This window comes from Canis lupus, chromosome 1 (genome assembly GCF_048164855.1).
Source record: "Canis lupus baileyi chromosome 1, mCanLup2.hap1, whole genome shotgun sequence".
NCBI classification, from domain to species: domain Eukaryota; kingdom Metazoa; phylum Chordata; class Mammalia; order Carnivora; family Canidae; genus Canis; species Canis lupus.
The window spans coordinates 29,945,940-29,965,116 of NC_132838.1; the positions used below are offsets into that span (position 1 = coordinate 29,945,940).

The following is a 19,177-nucleotide window of genomic DNA, read 5'->3' on the forward strand; positions in this document are numbered from 1 at the left end:
GGCATGGGGCAATAATCTTCTCCATTTTATACTCGGACCCAAAACAAAAGTAAATGCTTTTACTTTACTTATGGTAAAAGGAATCCTACTCTGAATTCCTGAACTCTTCCCCAGCACTAATAAGTGTGTTCAATTTGTGTCCGTGAATGTCACCTGTGGGTATGGTCACCATGGGAACTGGGGTATGCAGACTTCCAAGAGTCAGTTAGGTTTTGCAACTGTTTAAATTGTTAAAATAATAAATGATTTTTAATGAGGATGAAGTTAGAAGAAACGAGACATTACCTAGTATGAAAGGGTAGATTTTACAACTAAACTGGCTTTATATAGAGAAAAATATGTGCAGTATAATCATAAAATATAGTCACAACCATAAGCAAAAGTGATACCACTCATCCACTGTGAATGAAACAGGCCAATAGAAAAAAAAAAAAAAAGAAAGAAAGAAATAGGCCAATAGGCTTTTTTTTTTTTTTTTTTTTTTATGATAGTCGCACAAAGAGAGAGAGAGAGAGAGAGAGGCAGAGACATAGGCAGAGGGAGAAGCAGGCTCCATGCACCATGCACCGGGAGCCCGACATGGGACCCGATCCCAGGTCTCCAGGATCGCGCCCTGGGCCAAAGGCAGGTGCAAAACCGCTGAGCCACCCAGGGATCCCCAATAGGCTCTTGAGCAACTGTTGTCCCCACCATTCCCACCCCCGGCCCCATTCCCTTGGTACTCGATAAATTCATGTCTATCCTTCTACCCTGGCTGCCTGGCACCTCTGGCCAACCTCCAACCCTGAGGTAGGTGACTATGAAACAGAGTCAAACTAACTGATCCATAGGGAAGTCATCTTGTCATGTGGACTTACCTGTCACGATGTCATAGGAGACCAAACACATGTAGGCACATGTATATACACATGGACTTCAGGCTTCTGTTCACATTTATCCTTCCTAAGCTTTTATTTTTCTGTCCACAAGACTGGAAAATAGCACATAGTCTATGAATGAATCTAAGACTATCCTCCTGCAAAGAGCAATTTGCTTCACCAGTAAGAAGCATACATAGATTTTTCCCTTCTAAAAGACCAGGGAGCTTTACAAAAACATTACTGAAATGGAAAAGAGTCTGATTTGTACTAATCAAGGTCTGTAGCTGAAAACAGAAATTACTACTGCTGGATTGAATGGCTAGTCACTGGTAAATTACAGTTCTACAGACATAAAAGCTAGTTACTTTTCAGTGGGGGCCCAGAAGTGCCAAAATGCTTTTTCCTATTTCTACATTATGATTCATATGTAGGAAATGATTAATTCTTCAAAACTACTGGACTTCAGTAATCTTTTAAATATTTAATGCATACCCCCCAAGGTAGGCTGCAATTTACATCTAGCAAGAGTTTTGGAAATCCACATTTTAATGCAACATTAAAAAAGAGGAAAACCCTCATATGGTTTAAAAGTACAAAGCCAGCACAGGTTGGGCTGTGGAACCAAACAACCCCTGGGAACAAAGGGTCCCAGCTGGTTCTCTGCCATCTCCATTCTTGAAGTTAGAGGGCTCCCTTACAGTTTCCTACCTCATGGCTTCCTTGGCAATAAAGGCATAACATTCTGCCATCCTGCAGCATTACATGGGGCTTCCAATAAGCTACGGGACAAAGAAATACTGCACGAAGAAAGAATGACCCTTTGAAAGGAAAATAAAAAGGCAGGTTCGCTTTGATCTTTATTTTACCACCTTTTGTTAACAGGCAATAAGAAAAACAGTAAATACTACGCTAGTAGTAGAATGCAGCAACCAAGAAATACTAGGTCCCTGCCGTGTCTTTTATAACATATCTATAAATCTCTGCTGTGTGGCCAGGACTTTGTGATGCCAGCAGAGTCTATTTTCCCATGTCTGCTCCACTATAAATAAATTTTAAACCCTGAGGATTCACTTATCTGAACATAAGGTGTTGACACTCAGCTTTCTTTAAAACTCTTTCCTAAATGTTAGGTATCACTAGCTAAATTGCTAATATCATAAAATGCCACATTAAACTTTAACCCTGTAACACACGTTAGAATGCCCTTAGGCTTCTGCTCATTATTCCCATGGATAATAACCTGCATGAACTTCTGAATGTCTGGACAAAAGTTAAAATGTGCACACATCCCCTCCTCTTAATAGTGACACCCTTGTGAGGTTATAAATCCAATTTTGCAGATTCAAAATGAGGCAAAGAAACCCAATTACTGGACTCCAACAGAAGAATCAGACAGAGAGCCAGGGCTGTGTTTCTAAAAGTTACCTATGCCGTCATTGGTCTGTGAGCAGTTATGGGTTTAGTTTTATTTTTTGAGCCACACCATGAGAAAGGTAAGAAAACTGAGGAACTGTGGTCTCCTGTCTCACTTTAGGAGGGGTGAAATCAGGTAAAGCTGCAAGGTGAGGGGTTTGGGGGTAGTGGGCAAATCAAACAATGGTCTCCCACCTAACCAAGGCAGAAGGAGCCATTCAGGGGTGTTGATGATGAAATGTGTGATCCAGACTGGCCAGTCAGTTGGAGGATGGTAGAAAGGAACGAGGAGTGAGACTTGAGAAAAACTAGTTCCATAAGGACCTTGTCGAGGTGGAGAAAAGTGTCTCATGTGGTAACTGTGGGGATAGAGGGCAAAGACAGAACACACTCATGTTTGTTTTTTAAACAGGGAGCCCTAGCAGCATGGAAGACTTAATTCAGGGGGATGAGCACGGATACGGAGTTCCTACAAAAGCCCAGATGAGCGTGGCCAAGTGGGCAATGGAAGGAAAGGTGGTACTTTTATTAAAGATTTAGAAAAGAACGAGGGCTTTATATGTGTAGATAACCAGAGACATGGCTGGAATCAGGTCCAAAATCATTAACAGATCAAAATCATGGCCTATGGCTAAAAAAGACTTAGTAGTGAGAAATATGAACACCTCTATATTAAGTCCAACTGCATAGGTACAAAATGAAGACCCACCCAAGCTTCAGTAGCTGCAAAGGTGGGAGGGTCCCTGGACAACTCACTACACACGATCAGTATGATGAACAGTACAAGTCCTAACAGTATCACAGGCGGTATCCACAAATGTCCAGCATGCTGGGTAAGGGGAAGAACCTGCTCTATTTTCTGGTCCTCGGATCATATTGTCTGAACTAGATATTTCAATGCGATGATAAATTAGAACACATTCAGAAGAAAGCAACCTAGGATTTCTAAAGTTTCTAGGCTAGAACACAGAAGGATCATTGCAAAGAAGGTGTATTTTCTCTGAAGAAAATAAGGCAAGATCTGGAGAAATAAGAGAACTAAATTAATGGTTGTTAACATGTGGAGAGATTTCTACTTTTCATACAGTTCTGGAAGACAGAACTAGGATCGGTGACAGGAAGTTACCAGAATGTAACAAGCTGTGCCTTCCATCACTGAAGGCAGCCATGCACAAACACTACTCTGGGATGAAGGTTTTAAAATAATGTATTGTGTACAGGTTGGATTTTTAGGTCTCTAGAGTCTCTTCTGATCCCACAAGTGACTCCGCGACCCGATGAAAACGGAAACTCCAGTTAAATGCCCAGGGGAAAACACTCTGGCAGAAAGGAAAAGCCTGAGAGAGATTCAGGCGGCCCTTCCCCCTGCTGTCACTGTCTCCCTGTGCTTATTTACACTTCACATGGCTTTGTGGTTTTTTTGCAGGCAGCTCTACAGTTGTATTGTTTTACTCATTCAACTGATGCCCCCCAGAGGCTTTAGACACAAAGCTAAAACTCAAAAACCATGGAAGCTTCACTCAGTGTTCTGGTTACAACAGGACCACACTGATGATTTCTACACCTGCAGCTTGCAGACCTGCCTCACTCTTACCTACTGGCAATTTAATGGAAATCTGTACGAAAACATTCTAGGGAAGATGGGAATAAAAACGAAGATACATAAGTTGGCCTTCAATCGCACAATTTACTGTGGATAGATCACTATGGCTCTGTAACTTCAGAGAGGGAGATCTAAAGGTTTATGAGAGAAGAGCAATATTAAAGAATAGTAAAGCAATTCGATTTATTACTTTATGGACAGTTTAAGGAGAATGCTAGTCCTAAGTCTTCAGGCCAGTAAGGAGTTGGACCAAGGTGTTCAACACTCATTTCAGAACTTATTAAGACTTTTCCCCAATTCTATCTTTTGTGGCTTTGCTACTCTTTCCCAATTCTTTCTCCTAAAATGCCCTGAAATTAAAACGGACATCAATTAAGATATTTTAAGAGGCTTAATATCCTGTTTTTACCTTAAAAGTTGTTTCTCTTAAAAAGTAATTTAGATGTGAAGGGGCACCTGGGTGGCTCAGTCAGTTAAGCATCTGCCTTCGGCTCACTCAGGTCTTGATCTCAGGGTCCTGGGATTGAGCCCTGCATCGGGCTCCCTGCTCATCAAGGAGCCTACTTCTCCCTTTCTCCCTCTGCTGCTTCTTCCCCTGCTTATAAGCTGTCAAATAAATAAAATCTTAAAAAAAAAAAAAAACTTTAAAAAAGTAATTTAAATATGTTACACAAACCTGGGACGGGGGGGCGGGGGGGCGGCGGTTGAGTGGGGGACTGTGATTTTCTTTCTGAGGGTCGGTGTGTCTCCAGAGAAACAGAACCAAAAATACTACTGGAAAACTACTGATAGTACATACTACTATTTCTTTGGGGGGGGAAAAATACAAATCATATAAAGAGACCTATTAAAAAAAAAAAAAAAGACTTATTTTAAGTAATCATGGCAGCTGTCATTGTAAAGAGGGCTGGTAAGTCCAAAATTTGTAAGGCAGGCCAGCACACTGGAAACTCAGGCAGAACTCCTTCTTCTCTGGGAAACCTCAGTTTTTGTCCTAAAAGGCCTTCAACAGATTGGATCAGGCCCTCAGTATTATCAAGGGTAATCTTCTTAAAGTCAGCTGACTGTAAATGTTAATCAGATCTAGAAAATATCTTCACAGCAATATTTAGACTAGTGTTTGACGAAATAACCTGGCACTGTAATTGACAGATAAAATTAACTGTCCTGGTCAGTGACCTCATAGAGATTAATACACTCCATTCCCACGCTGAAGTCAACAATGCTGTAAATGAAAGCATGTCACTCGAAAGCCAAAGGTCTATGTGTTCGTGATCATAATTTTCACTGAATAGGATGGACACTATTTACCCAACTCATTTCCAATATTGCAATGCTCTATTAAGATAGTATTCATACAATCGGGCTCAGGTAATCTCAGAGTAGACCGAGTAAATCCTCTTACCTTTCACTAATGATCTTGTGTTGAGAATCCAATGCAGGTCAGCCTCAAAACATTATCAAATAAATCCTTTTTATCATTGTAACAACGGGTTGCCTCAATATTAAATGGTTTGGAAAATGCAGATATGTAGATTTAAAAAAAATATTCCGTTATGAAATAACCCCACTGTTTCAATCAGAAGAAACATATATAAATATGTGGATGGAGATGGCGCTGGATAATCTATATTTCTCATGAGAAGTGTGTATGGTTTGAGGTACTAAACTTTACAGTTACTGGCTAAATAGAGCCAACTCTGGCAAAAGAGAAAATTATATACAATTCAGCAGAGTTCTGAAATCAACCTAGGAGAAGGAAGTGCCTAACAGAAAGGCAAATCATATAACCATGGTAGGTTAAGTTTGAGGTTTGGTCATTATCATTCAGCGAAGGTCCGCGCTGAAAAGGATTAACATATCCAGTGTAATTGTCAGCGACGAACCTGAACACCAAAAGCCTTTAGCTAAATTATATAGATAAGAGACGAGTGTATTTAGAATTAAATAGCAAGCCAGAAGCTTTTCCATTTTGTAACTGGTAAACAAAAAAGATTCCTAATTGCATCACTAATTGCTTTAAAAAAGATAGGAAGGATTAATTTCCAAGAAATAGATACTACTAGCAACCCAGTACATTTTTTTGAGAAATATCAATCCCCTTTTAGTCTTGTCTGATCTAAAGCCACTGAGTTTTAGTGGGCACTACACAGAAAGAAATAACAGCTCAGAAGAATGAACAGGTTGAGAAATACACTTAGGGTACCCCAAACCTCATCTCCTTTGCCTTTCATATCCCTATTCTAAGCCCCTGACTTACAACTTCCGTGAATTTTATTTTATTTTTAAGGTTTATTTATTTTATTTGAGAGAGTGAGTTGGGTGAGGGGCAGAGGAAGATTCAAGCAGACACCCCCACCCCCTGCAGTGCAGAGCCCAAGGCACAGGGGACTTGATCCCGTGACCTGAGATCATGACCTGAGCCAAAACCAAGTCAGACGCTCAACTAACTAAGCCACTCAGGCTCCCCAAAACTCCTGTGAATTTTAAATAGGCAACTGAGGAAGGATTATAATGACAAAAGGAACTTTTTTGCAAACTTCCTAAAACACCACAAGTGGACCATGTGACCTTTTATCATTGGGCAAAGTGGCCACACTTCCATTGTAAGGCACTAAAATCACTTATGTGTTTAAAAAAACAAAACCCCAAAAACCTGTTCCAGAGACATACAATGTTGTAGAGAAACAATCACAATCCTAATAACATTCTCTCTACCCTCTTGATTTTTTTGGTGGAGACAGTTTCCATACTGGCATGCATGAAAACACCTGTCTTGAAACCCTTAATACCAGAAATACCCATGTCCCTGTACAGTCCAGAGCCAGGCTTTATCCGACTCACTGGAAAAAAGACCTGGTTCTTGCGGCTTACAAACAAAATGAGGGAAGCCTATAAAACCAAAAGTTCTCTTTATCCTCTTCCCCACTGGTTCAGAATGGCTCAGTAGTATCTGAGCTCCCAGTCACTGGGTTTAGCGAAGCCTCTTTCTCCTTCCATCCAACATTCTGTACTCCTCTTTTCCAAAACCCCCTTGAAAACTTGATACTCTATTGTGGGTGTACTTTAGGTATAGCTGGGCCATCAAGGATTGAATCTAAAAGGCCAAAATAGTGTTTTCCTGTAAGGTTCGCTGAAGATTGTGGGGGTTTTCTCTTCAAAGGCATCTGCCCTCTCATAGTTCTTCTAGACTAAAACTAGCTCCACCCCACCCCCCTTTTCTGTTTGTTTGTTTTTTTTTAAGTTTTTATTTATTTATGATAGTCACAGAGAGAGAGAGAGAGAGGCAGAGACACAGGCAGAGGGAGAAGCAGGCTCCATGCACTGGGAGCCCGACGTGGGACTCGATCCCAGGTCTCCAGGATCGCACCCTGGGCCAAAGGCAGGCGCTAAACCGCTGCGCCACCCAGGGATCCCCTTTTCTCTGTTTTAATAATGCTTTCTACTGTGGACCATTTCTTCCACTTGTATTTAGTTCCTGGGATTTACAAAATGTCACTTTAACAAAGCATATGGGTATATGCTTTGGACAACAAGGACATCCTCAGGGGATAGTAGGAGGTAGGAAGCCATCGTTGCAAAAGAAATATCTGGGTTTAGGGGTGCCTGGGTGGCTCAGTGGTTGAGCGTCTGCCTTGGGCTCAAGGTGTGATCCCCGAGTCCCAGGATCCAGTTCGCATCAGGCTCCCTGCAGGGAGCCTACTTCTCCCTCTGCCTATGTCTGCCTCTCTCTCTGTGTCTCATGAATAAATAAATAAAATCTTTACAAAAAAAAATTCTGGGCTTACTCTAACATTGTGTATTTCTTATTTTTAATATATTTTTTTTTTACTGAAGAAGGATATATTTTTTTAAAGATTTATTTATTTATTTATTCAGAGAGAGCAAAAGAGAGGCAGAGACACAGAAAGAGAGAGAAGCAGGCTCCACGTAGGGAGCCCGGCGGGACCTGATCCCGGGTCTCCAGGATCACACCCAGGGCTGCAGGCGGCAGCTAAACCACTGCACCACCAGGGCTGCCCGGATATAATATTTTAAAGGGTGGTTTAAGGCATCTTGGTTTAATTGATTATGTAGTATCCACTGTATCATATATACCATCTGAAGGCATTATTCAGAGCATCTAAACCCAGGACCCATCTGAGGAAGTGACATTTAAACATTTTTGAGTGGGGATCCCTGGGTGGCTCAGCAGTTTGGCACCTGCCAAGCCCTTTGGCCCAGGGTGCGATCCTGGAGTCCTGGGATCAAGTCCCGCATCAGGCTCCCAGCATGGCGCCTGCTTCTCCCTCTGTCTGTGTCTCTGCCTCTCTCTCTCTCTATCATAAATAAATAAGTAAATAAATCTTTAAAAATAAATAAATAAATAAATAAATAAACATTTATGAGTTAAATTTTTTAAAAGGTAAAAATTGAAATAAGTTGAACAAAATACTTAAGGAGAAAGGTCTGGCTCATATACCCCCACCCCAATATCCTGTATAGGTCTTATAAATAAGCCATTGCAATTTTAGAAAGTCTCTCCTAAAACAACACATAAGGGGATCCCTGGGTGGCTCAGTGGTTCAGCGCCTGCCTTTAGCCCAGGGCGTGATCCTGGAGTCACAGGATTGAGTTCTGCATCAGGCTCCCGGCAGGGAGCCTGCTTCTCCCTCTGCCTGTGTGTCTCTGCCTCTCTCTCTCTCTCTCTCTCTCTATCATGAATAAATAAATAAAATCTTAAAAAAATAATAAAACAACACATAAGAAATTTTAGTAAGAAAAAAAATTTACTGGAGCACCTGGGTGGCTCAGTGGTTGAGCATCTGCCTTTGGATAGAGTCGGGATCCTGGGGTCCTGTGACAGAGTCCCACATCAGGCTCCCCTTAGGAAGCCTGCTTCTCTCTCTGCCTGTCTCTCTGTGTCTCTCATGAATAAGTAAAATCTTGGCAAATTGAACTTCAATAATATATATATATAATACAAATATGTTATATATATATATATAAAACAAAATCTTTAAAAAAAAGCAAAACAGTTTACTGATTTTTTCCTAATTCCATGTATGTACTTTTAGAACTTAAAAAAATTTAATTATAGTTGACCTACAATTTTGTTTCAGGTATATGACATAGTAATAGGACATTTATATACATCACGAAATGCTCACCATGACAAGTATAATTGCCATACAAAGGTATATAATATTATTAACTACATTCCCTATGCTATACTTTTCAACTCCAGGACTTATTTTATAACTGGAAGTCTGGACCTCTTAATTTTCTTCACCTGCTTCATCCATCTCTTTTAAGTTCATTTTGTGGAAGTACTGTGTTTCAAGAAACCCAAACTACAGACTTCTCATGAAAGCCTTGTGGAAGGCAAGTTGTACATGCTTCCTAGATGTTCCTTTTAGAGAAATATATTCAAGAAGTGGCTTGTTTCAAGTCAAAATAAGTCCAGGAGGTCCATCTTTGTGGTTTAAAGGGAGCAAGTTCAACTTTATGATTTAAAGTGCAATAATCCTGTAGCCACGTATTTTAGGAAAGAACTTAAATTGCAGAACTATGATACAGTAAAAGATATACTTTCAAATACCACAGAAATGAAAAATAAGTCAAGAAAACCTGGCCAAGGGCACCTGGGTGGCTCAGTGGTTGAGCATCTGCCTTTGGCTCAGGTGGTGATCCTGGGATCCTGGAATTGAGTCCCACATCAGGTTCCCCACAGGGAGCCTGCTTTGCCCTCTGCCTCTCTCTCTCTCTGTGTCTGTCATGAATAAATAAATAAAATCTTGAAAGGAAAGAGAAAAGAAAAGAAAAGAAAAGAAAAAAGAGAAGAGAAGAGAAGAAGAGAAGAGAAGAGAAGAGAAGAGAAGAGAAGAGAAGAGAGAAGAGAAGAGAAGAGAAGAGAAGAGAAGAGAAGAGAAGAGAAGAGAAGAGAAGAGAAGAGAAGAGAAGAGAAGAGAAGAGAAGAGAAGAGAAGAGAAGAGAAGAACGGCTGGCCTGGGCTTTAACTCAATCACAGCACAATCTGAGCATCTCACAGGTTTGTGTGCAGCAGCCTTCCACAGAAACATCTCGTGCACCATTTTGACAGGTGAAAAGCACCATCCAATGAGCCTTGATGATGCTTACTCTAGCTGAGCCAAGCCCATCGCAATGTGATCACACAACTGCAGTTAGGTCTGAATCCGCATTACATTCTGATTCTCTCACTGAGACTCAAGTAAATAAAAATTTGCTTGAGGGAACTCAGCATGCCAGGGTAAGTCCATATTTTCACAGTGATGCAGCACCGCAAGCACAGTAATTATAACCACACTCTGTGCTGTGTCAGGCCCTGTTTTAAGTACTTTACATATATCAATTCACTCCTCATCATAGCCCAATGAAGGTATTACCAGTATCCTGGTTTTAAAAAGAAAGAAATCGAGGAAGAGCATGGCCACAGTTTATGGCAAGCCATAAACTCCTCAAGTAGCAAGTGACACAGCTGAGAATAGAACCCAGACAGCTAGACCCAAGTCAAAACACAAAGTAAAGTTTAATGTTATTCCTAAATTGGGTGGTCAGTTTTGAGTGCAAGATCATATGGCTTAACTAGAGCCTAACTGCAGTATAATCTTGAAGGAGCAGAAAGGAAATCCTTAGGGATCTATCCCATTCAGTAACCCCTACTTCCCTTTTTATTGTGGTCCTGGTTTTTATGGCAAGGCAGACACCAACTGCAAGGAGGAAAAAAAAAAAGAGAAAATCAGTTCTGCCAAAGGTAAGCCCTCACTTAAACAGCTTCATGTCACAATTGATGGAACTGTAAAACCTTAAACGCACATGCAGAGACACCTCAGACGTGCCTCTAGAGGTTCTGACAAGTAGAGCCAGAGCTATTAATCTGACATGATGTTCAAAGTCATAAGTGTGAATAATACTGTTAAGTGCAAAGAGCAGAGGTTACCAGACCAAGCCTTACGTCAAGTAACATCTAATGAGGAGAATGAAGAGAGGTAAAGAAAGATTAGCCCAGAGGGTATTAGCGTAGGTTGTGCAGTAGGATGGAAGACGAGAATAGGAAGGAGGTCACTCTTGTGTCAAGTATTTACAGTAGAACAGAAGAAACAAGAGTGATCTCCAGAGCCAGGGGTATGATAATTAGAGACCATGGGTCACTATGAAAACCTCTGGGAAAAGTATATAATTTGCTACGAAAAACTTTATTTACCTGAAATTGACCTTTCTTGTTTTCAGGGGATGGAGGAAGAGGGCAGCAGAAGCGAACAAAAGTAAAGTTTATTACCTAACCTTTTGTCGAATTGCACCTATTCATACATGAAAGTACATACACCACTGTGCACATATTTTGCTATTCAAGTGTACTCATGTTCACATCTGTATTTCCTTCACAAAATTGCTGGAGCAAAATAAGAGATAAATGAAATAAATTCACTAGTTTGAGGGCAATGGCTGTCATGATTTTTCCAGGTGGTTTCCATGAGTGGGGCACACTTGACATCACCAAATTAAATCTACTAAGTCTGATCTTAGATCTACTGGTCATATCAAAGAGCAGTAAGTAGGAAATCAATCTAAACTAGTCCTCAGCCTTGAACACACCTTGGAATCACTGGGGGTAGTTTTAGAACATACTGCTACCTGGCTCTCACCCCTAGAGATCCTCCAATAATTGCCTAATCTGTGGCCTGGGCAGAGCGAGATTTAAGAAGTCCCCAGGTGATTTTAACTCACTGTCAAGGTTGAGAACCAATGATGCTGCAGCACAGGAGCTCGATAATCATTTCAACAACATAGCCTTATGCCCAAGGAATGAGCTATATTTAAACTGACTAGCGCTGCAGTTAAGGGGGTCACCATACTAATTTAGAGCTTCAACCCTGAACAGAAACCAATCCATCTGGAATGCAGGAAGCAAGGAACCAGGTCCTGTTTGGTATGTTAGGTTAAGACTGCTGGGAAACAAAAGCCTGGATCAAAACCTTGACAAGCAGCCACTAATTTTTGCTACAGCCTATTATTATGCATGTTACTGCCACCCAAGCAGGCCTTTTGTTGGAAAGCGGGGACTCTGAAAGAAGGGGTCTCTTCTGGAATTTCACCTTGGAAATAAATTCATTAGGTTGAGGGCAATGGCTATTATAATTTTCCAGGTGGTTTCCAGAATATACTTTAGAATATAGCTATTTTCTACTTTCAACATGGTCTTTCAACATACAAGGCTTATAAGTGGGAAGTTATGCTATAGTAAAGGATGGTTCTTTTTACCAGAAAGCCAACTCCAAAGAGGAAGCTTTTGTAGCATTAAAAAAAGTCACATAAATTTTAAGATATCAGGGATCCCTGGGTGGCGCAGCGGTTTGGCGCCTGCCTTTGGCCCAGGGCGTGATCCCGGAGACCCGGGATCGAATCCCACATCGGGCTCCCGGTGCATGGAGCCTGCTTCTCCCTCTGCCTGTGTCTCTGCCTCCCTCTCTCTCTGTAACTATCATTAAAAAAAAAAAAAAAAAAATAAGATATCAAATCTCAATACTCTAAAAATACAGGATTTTACTAACAATGCTTGCAAAGTACAGTTCATATATCCCAAATGCATCACTCAACTTCCTTTCTGCTCAGTTTTGCATTCCCACATTCATCTACAATGTTTGGTCAGGTTTGTCAATTCTCCTTGTGTCAATTCACTTCTCACAATTCTTTCTTTCACAACTGTTTCTGTAGGAGCTTCAAGGGTAAGGAACTGTTGAATGCAGTGATTCTTGCTGTCAAAATATATGAATCCTCAAATCAAAATTTGAAATGACACCTAAGAAAATCTTATAGATTCTTTAACTGGCTATTTCTCCAAGATACTAAGGAGACTAGTATTTAATGAACAGAGAAAAACCACCTGATGCCATTTAAATTTGTAAACTGTAATTCAGAGCATTGCAAAAACACGTCAGAGAGGCAAAAGGCCAACAATATGGATGAAGCTAGAGAGAATAATGCTAAGTAAAGTCAGTCAAAGACAAACATCATATGATTTCACTTATACATGGAATGTAAGAAATGAAAAAAGAAAAAAAAAAAGACAAACTAAAAAACAGACTCTTAACTATAGAGAATTGATGGTTACCAGAGGGGAGATAGGTGGGTGGGTGATGGTGATCAAAGAGTACACTTATCAGGGATCCCTGGGTGGCGCAGCGGTTTGGCGCCTGCCTTTGGCCTGGGGCGCGATCCTGGAAACCCAGGATCGAATCCCACGTCAGGCTCCCTGCATGGAGCCTGCTTCTCTCTCTACCTGTGTCTCTGCCTCTCTGTCTCTCTCTGTGTAACTATCATGAATAAATAAATAAAATCTTAAAAAAAAAAAGTACACTTATCTTGAAGAGCACTGAGTAATGTATAGAATTGCTGAATCACTATATTTACACCTGAAACTAATATAACACTGTTAACTATACTGGATTTAAAATTAAAAAGGAAAAAGGCACTGACCTGTTGAACAGCTAGACAACCTTTTTTTTTTTTTTTTTAAGATTTTATTCGTTTATTCATGTGAGATACAGAGAGAAAGGCAGAGACACAGGCAAAGGGATAAGCAGGCTCCCTGCAAGAAGCCTGATGTGGGACTTGATCCTGGGACCCTGGGACCATGACCTGAGCCGAAGGCAGACACTCAACTGCTGAGCCACCCAGGCATCCTGCTAGACAACCTTTAAAGCTGGATTTTATATAAAAGAAATAAGCCTAAGTACCATATTCATTTAGCATATAGAACCTTAGATCATGCTCAGTGATTAAAGGTCCAATGATTGATTATCAAGACCTTTACAAAATACTAAAAGTATACTTCAAGATGCCTGGGTGGCTTGGCGGTTGGGCGACTATCTTTGGCTCAGGTTGTGATCCTGGGGTCCTGGGATCTAGTCCTCCATCGAGCTCCCTGTGAGGAGCCTGCCTCTCCCTCTCTCTCTGTGTCTCTCATGAATAAATAAATCTTTTTTTTTAAACATTTTATTTACTTATTCATGAGAGACACAGAGAGAGAGGGAGAGGCAGGCTCCCCGCAGGGAGCCCAATGTGGTATTCAATCCCGGGTCTCCAGCATCATGCCCTGAGCCAAAGGCAGACGCTCAACCACTGAGCCACCCAGGTGTCCCAATAAATCTTTATTTTTTTATTTTTATTTTTTTTAAATTTTTTTTTATTCTTTATTTATGATAGGCACACAGTGAGAGAGAGAGAGAGAGAGAGAGAGAGGCAGAGACACAGGCAGAGGGAGAAGCAGGCTCCATGCACCGGGACCCCGACGTGGGATTCGATCCCGGGTCTCCAGGATCACGCCCTGGGCCAAAGGCAGGCGCTAAACCGCTGCGCCACCCAGGGATCCCCCAATAAATCTTTAAAAAAAGAAATACATACTTCAGCAACTGAGAGCTGATATTTAAGTAGCTAATTTGACAATATAAATTCTGTCAACAAGGAGTGATCAGGACCATAAATCAAGCTATATGACTGATATTTCCAGCCCTGTAACTTAAATTTTCCAAATTCTGGAAAGCTAGTTTTCAAGGGACTGGAAGATAGACATTAAGGCGGGGTGGGGGGGGGTGGAATTTGGATTGGCATGGGACATGCTGCATAATGGCACTTCTTTTCATAATCAACTCCAGAATGCAGACTCCACAGGAAATCAATACTTTCCGGGGGTGGGGGGTGGGGTGGGAGGGAGAACAAGAGTGGTGATATTAAAGCCAAATAAGAACTCCTCATTATACCTGTGCTCTGGAGCAACAATACCTCCAAGAGTATTTATTCTGTGTTCATTGAGCATCATTTAGCATCCAGAAAAGTACTATTTCACTCTAAGGCAATTAATTACACTTTTATTCAAAGAACTTGGTACAGCAGCTAAAAATTAAAATCAAAACCTAACAATATCAAGTGCTGGCAAGGGTGTCAAGCCACTTGAACTCAGATACTGCTTGCAGGAATGCAGAACTGTAGGGTCACTCTGGAAAATGGTTTGGCAGGTTCTTATAAACATATATTTGCTATGAGTTGGCAACCCCACTCCCAGGTATCTAGCTTCCTTAGATAAATGAGAAAAGCCTGTGTGTAGATGTTTACAGCAGCAGTATTCATGATCACCAAAACCTAGAAATAACTCAATGCTCCTCAATGAGCAGATGGAATAATAATCTATCGTACTTTCATACAACAGCAAATTACTCATCAATAACTATTGATATATACAACAACATGTTAGAGTCTCAAATACATTATGCTAAGTGAAAAATTCAGACTCGAAAGGTTACATGGTATATGATTATTCCTCTTTTATGACATTCTGGAAAAGGCAAAACTAGACACATGGTGAACAGATTAGCAGCTGCCAGGGGTTAAGAGTAGGAGGAGAGCGTGACTAGAGGGGCAATACAAGGGCATTCTCTGGGGTGAGACAAGACCATGATTACAGGGTGGTTATGTGATTGTACTTTTGGCAAAACACAATGAATCGTACAACCAAAATAGCAGTAAATTTTTTCTATGCAAAAGTGAATTTTAAGAAGAGGGAAAAAGTCCTCTGCCTAATGAAGGATTTCTAAGTTTTTCCTTTCACCAGCAAGTTTTATGGAGTCTCCAAAGTCAGATATCTTTCTAACTGCTCACCTATTAATCACTTATAATCTGGTTCATCCCTTACTCTTGCACCAACAAGTGAAATTCCTCTTCTCTGGGTGGTCAGTGACCACCCCGTAACCACAGTGATGACTTTGCTTTTACTCTTTGAATCCTTGACCTGTTTGTCTCTCTCTCTCTTGGCAGGTGTGCATTGCTCAATTAGGCGTTTCCCATCTTTTTGGCTTCTTTGCTGTCCCTTCCCCCTCCTATATGCTTTGAATATTGTCTCACCCCTTTTCAGTTTTTCCTTCTAGGCTCTCCTTACTCTCTTGGCTTCAATTATTATTCCTTTATAGAATGAATCCCAGAATTCCAGCTTCTATTTTTCTCCTTATCCTGCTGCTGCCCATTAGATATTTCTACCTACATGTCTTATATCATGTTTAAAACAAATTTTTCTTTTGAAGATTTTTAAATTTATTTATTTATTCATGAGAGACACGGGGGCGGGGGGCAGACACACAGGCAGAGAGAGAAGCAGGCTCCATGCAGGGAACCCGATGTGGGACTCAATCCTGGGTCTCCAGAATCACACCCTGGGCCAAAGGTGGTGCTAAACCGCTGAGCCACCTGGGCCGCCCAGAAATTTTTCTATTTCTCCCACCAAAACTAGGTTCTCCTCATGATTACTTTCATGCCATCCTTAAACCAATGACACAAACTCAAGCCAGGAGTACAATCTTAAATGCTGCTTTTTACCTGTATCCTTTGACACGTGCTTCTGTAGAATCTTGAATTAATCATTCTCCTCCCATTTCCAATAGCCTGCCTAGATTTCTGTGGGAACCTCAGAGTTGGTCTGAACATCCCTGAACTCTTCCTTCTTAAATCCATCCTCTAGTCTACATGCCTACTTCAAAATAAGAACCAGCTGGTTAGGTCTCCAGATTTCACTGATCTTCAAAGGTCTGGCTGATGTGTCTGACTCTACAGATGTTCCACATATGCTCTCACAACCCCATGTTACCATTGTCAAAGCCGCAGAAGTCAACTCAAGAGGATCATTTTCCTAGATGGAGGAACTATGTATTCGTTAAAAGGCATAGCTTTTCTGCTAGAATTTGCAATCAAGCTTGCAGATTCATGGGTGCAGAAAGACTAAATAAGCATACTTTAATCAAGATATGTTATTCTCAAGAATCATCAACTGCTGTCCACTGTCCACAGAGTAACATACCAGCCTCTTAGCTTGACCTGCAACCATTCCACAATTTGGCTGCCATGTATCATGATTCCTAATTGATCTTCTACAACTCTCATTTTGAGGTTCACACATGAGTCAATATGACCAAAATTTTGCTCTTTTCCTCTATCCAACTTTAGACATCATTTACTTATTCTTTTAAAGTTTATGTCCTCCCTGATGACCACAGCCAGAAGCAGTTCTTTCTTCACTGAAGTCTTCATAACCCACAATTATTTATGAGTTCTGTTTCCCTTGCTAAATCCAAGGAGCATGTCTTTGTCAACCTTCTAGTCACCATACTGCTTAATATATGCAAGGTACATATTTCTTGGTCAAATTATTCTAAGCCTCAATATTTTCAACTTTTACATCAATATTAATGAGACTTGAGTTTTGAAAAAAATAACCCCTTTATTTTAAATTATTTAAATGATTATTTCTCATGCACCAGGAAGCAAAGATGTTAAAATTTTTAGAGAACATGCCAATGTAAATTAGTGTTTCACACACATACCTAAGTAATGATATAAAAAATGCATGTTCCTAAACACAGTTGCCTGGTCTAGTAATGTTTCACTCCTCAGCAAGATGTAAAGTAAGAGCTAGCCACAGTAGAATGGGGAAAAAAGTTATCTAGCCACCTGAATGAAGTATTATGAACTTTAGGACTTGGATTTTAGAAGGGATATGTTTAACATCAAATTGTGGCCTGAGGGGTGCCTGGGTGGCTCAGTCCGTTAAGGCCTTCAGATCAGGTCATGATCCCGGAGTCCTGGGATCCAGCCCTGCTAGGTCCATGCCAGGCTCCCTGCTCAGTGGGGAGCATGCTTCTCTCTCTCCTGCTCCCCCTGCTTGCGCTCTGTCAAATAAACAAAATCTTTTTTAAAAAGTTGTGGCCTGAATCCCTATCTTACAATATTAATTTGCAGATATTTGTGGAATCTTCTAGCTAAGTGAAACCAATAAAGATCACTTTAATGCAGTGAGGGTTATGACCAAGATCACAAATAAAGCCCATATTCTTTCACTAGACTGCCTGCTGGGGGAGAAAACCCCAAGTCCAAGTTCTAAGTCATTTCTCCCAAAAGAATATTAACAGAATTCACAGATTATAGGTATGCATGAAAAGTGTTGTTTCATGAATTAATCAGATGAAGCTTTATCTTTTTTTTTTTTTTTTTAAGATTTCATGTATCTATTCATGAGAGACACACACAGAGAGAGGCAGAGACATCGGCAGAGGGAGAAGCAGGCTCCCCACAGGGAGCCCCATGTGGGACCGATGCAGGACCCCATCCTGGGACTCCAGGATCACGCCCTGAGCCAAAGGCAGACACTCTACCACTGAGCCACCCAGGAGTCCCTCAGATGCAGCTTTAGATATGGCTTCCCATCTTAATTGGGTAGGCTTTTTTAAAAAAAGTGATCAAGTTGGGAAATTAGCTGTGCATGCTCACTTTCCACAGCTCTTGAGCATAAGCATAAAAAAATTAAACCCAGAACGCTTGGACAGAAACAGTTTTGTGAATAGCCATCTTTGTGACTCTTCAAATAACGACCTGAAAAAGGACTTGATGTCCTCTAGTGGTGAAATAAAAAACTTGCTTCCAAGTCAATTATTTGTGAACCTTTGGCTACTGAAAAATATGTTGAAAGAACTGCTTATCCACAAGAAAAATAAAAAATATTATCACAGGGATTGTAACTTGACTACCTTTGAGTAGAAGCTAAGATAAGTATGGCTTTTAAATGTTGGATTAATACAGTACCTTTCAATATCCTTAAATGTTTCATTTTTAATTGGTATACCACCAATTCTCAACCCATCCTTGATACACACACATATATATCCTTATAATTAGGGAGTACATTACAGGTCTTATTTTCATAATCACCTGAAATTCTAACCTAAATTCTCCTAGGACCTAGAGGATATCATACTAAGTGAAACTAAGTAAGATGGAGAAAGACAAATACATTATAATTTTGCTCATATGTGGAACATAAAAAACAAACAAAAAGCAGAATCAAACCTATAAATATAGAGAACTGATAGTTCCCAGAGTAGTAAGGGAGTGGGAGGTAAAGGCTTCCATTTATGGAATGAATAAATCACAGGAAAAAATAGACACAGCGCAGGGAATATAAGCAATGATATTGTAATAGTGTTGTTGACATGGTGACAGATGCAGCTACACTTGCGATGAGCATAGCATAATACAGAAAGATGCTGAATCACTGTTGTACACCTGAAATTAATGTAACACCATGTGTCAACTATACTCAAAAAAAAAAAAAAAAAGTCCTAAAATTACAATGGTCTTTGCACAGGTACACAAAAAAACTAAGAGACATTTAAAATGGACTTTACATCACAATAGCCTAATCTAAATAAATTAATTAATTTAAAAAAATGAATCCCTCAACAAATCACCTCTTGATGGTAAA

At 40.4% G+C, this 19,177-nt stretch overlaps 1 protein-coding gene across 9 annotated transcripts in view; it reads right to left on the minus strand.

Moving 5' to 3' along the window:
• Positions 1-19,177, minus strand: part of MAP7 (microtubule associated protein 7) — a 173,333-nt gene that overhangs the window by 151,787 nt on the left and 2,369 nt on the right. The window lies entirely within an intron of this gene.